Genomic DNA, 2,333 nt, shown 5'->3' with positions numbered 1-2,333 from the left:
TAGTAATACAGTTATATACATACATAATACATATTATATCCGACTCTAAATACATAGTTGAAGATACAGTTATGTATCAATATGTATATATAAAAACATATTTAACACTGTGAAATTTTTAAAACAAAATATCTCAAAAATACTTTTATTAGCTCATAAGTATTTTATAGTGAGTAACAATATTAAATGGTGCATATTGCTTATAAAGTGTATTTTACTGCATGTAAGTTTTCCTGTCTTCAGATACTGATAATAACATAAAAGCTGAACTTAACCAAACACAGTAAAGGTTACTCTTTTTAGTTAGGTTTACATATTATATAAAATTTGCTTGGGCTAATTGGCATGAAAAATGAATGTAATGAGGATATGTGTTGTAAAATAGTTTGTCACTACTATATAAATCTCTTCTGACAAAGGCTTCGTTTATGATTTCATTTTAAGAAAATGGGTTTGGAGACAGGACTAGATACAATCAAAGTATAATTGGATGTCACCACAGTCTTATCATTTCAGGTATATAAGGGGAAAGAAGATCCACAAAGGGGGAGAAGCAATGCCTGGTTATGTCTACAGAGGCAGATCATTGATGACCTCTCTTCTCTGTCCTTCCTAAAACATAAGTCTCCAGATCTCCTCTGATATATGAGATGTCAAAGGAGTTGAAGAGGCATCCCCAACAGAGATCAAAGGAATGAGTGTGCATAAATTCTGAGTGTATCTAACTAGAAATGTGCTTGTAGATTTTGTTATAGCTTGTTTCACTGTCTCAATTTATTTTCTTTCTTTTGTTGTTGTTGTTTTAATACTTTAAGTTCTGGAATACATGTGCAGAACATGAAGGTTTGTTACATAGGTATACATGTGCCACGGTGGTTTGCTGCATCCATCAACCCATCATCTACATTAGGTATTTCTCCTAATGCTATCCCTCCCATTGTCCTGCATCCCACAACAGGCCCTGGTGTGTTATGTTCCCCTCCCTGTGTCCATGTGTTCTAATTGTTCAACTCCCACTTATGAGTGAGAACATGTGGTGTTGAGTTTTCTCTTCCTCTGTTAGTATGCTGAGAATGATGGTTTCCAGTTTCATCCATGTCACTGCAAAGAACATGAACTCATTCTTCTTTATGGCTGCATAGTATTCCGTGGTGTATATGTGCCACATTTTCTTTATCCATACATGGGCATTTTGGTTGATTCCAAGTCTTTGCTATTGTGAACAGTGCTGCAGTAAACATACGTGTGCATGTGTCTTTATAGTAAAATGACTTATAATGCTTTTGATATATACCTAGTAATGAGATTGCTGGGTCAAATGGTATTTCTGGTTCTAGATCCTTGAGGAATTGTCACACTGTCTTCTACAATGGTTGAACTAATTTACACTCTCACCTACAGTGTAAAAGCGTTCCTATTTCTCCACATCCTCTCCAGCATCTGTTGTTTCTTGACTTTTTAATGATCGCCATTCTAACTGGAGTGAGGTGGTATTTTGATGGGGTTGTTTTGTTCTTTTTTCTTTTTTTTAAGTCAGTAAATTTTTATTCAAGGAATTCCATGTTGTGATTTCTTCCACTGTGCATCAAGGTCACTTAAGATCCTCTAAAGAGTGGAGTCAAAAGATTTATCTTCAAGTTTGCCCTTTTTAATGAAACTGATCCAGTTGTCCTGTCAGCCCTACATAACAATATGGAAGTAAATCTCACATTTCTAGAGATGATTGTACAGTGAGTGAACATGAATGAGTCCTAGAAGCAGCCTGAGTTAACTCTACTACAAACTCCTTGGTTATTAGCAACCCACAAGGGTTACAATACAAAGGCAAAGCACATTTGCATAATTCAAGAGATCTAGGAGAATTTTAAAATCTCATTGATTACTGATGAAACAATTATTAGAATAAAAAGAAAAATCACACGTGGTTCACATTATATTTGTATTGCATTTCTATTATAGTTAATCAACTGTTCCCAATAAGCGGATTGCTAGCAAAGTAGCAGATAGAAAACCTACTGGGAAATTTTTTTATGGTCATGTCCACAGCAAATGAGAAAATGCATTCTAAAAGCCTTGGTAATGACCATGTTTGTTTTTTTCTTGCAAATTTGTTTAAGTTCCTTGTAGATTCTGGATATTAGTCCTTTGTCAGATGGATAGATTGCAAAACTTTTCTCCCATTCTGTAGGCTGCCTGTTCACTCTGATGATAGTTTCTTTTGCTGTGCAGAAGCTCTTTAGTTTAACTAGATCTGATTTGTCAATTTTGGCTTTTGTTGCCATTGCTTTTGGTGTTTTAGTCATAAAGTCTTTGCCCATGCCTATGTCCTGAGT

General features: G+C 35.0%; 1 non-coding gene across 1 annotated transcript; it reads right to left on the bottom strand.

The window, feature by feature from the left end:
• Window positions 1-1,965: 1,965 nt before the first annotated feature.
• On the bottom strand, window positions 1,966-2,086 carry LOC114675110 (small nucleolar RNA SNORA32). Its single transcript, XR_003726208.1, has one exon. It is a non-coding gene; the product is annotated as a small nucleolar RNA SNORA32 (small nucleolar RNA).
• Between the last annotated feature and the right edge of the window lie 247 nt (window positions 2,087-2,333).

Source organism: Macaca mulatta, chromosome 1, assembly GCF_049350105.2.
Source record: "Macaca mulatta isolate MMU2019108-1 chromosome 1, T2T-MMU8v2.0, whole genome shotgun sequence".
NCBI lineage: Eukaryota > Metazoa > Chordata > Mammalia > Primates > Cercopithecidae > Macaca > Macaca mulatta.
Note: the sequence above shows the minus strand (reverse complement) of the source record. Positions and strands in the feature narration are given on the sequence as shown.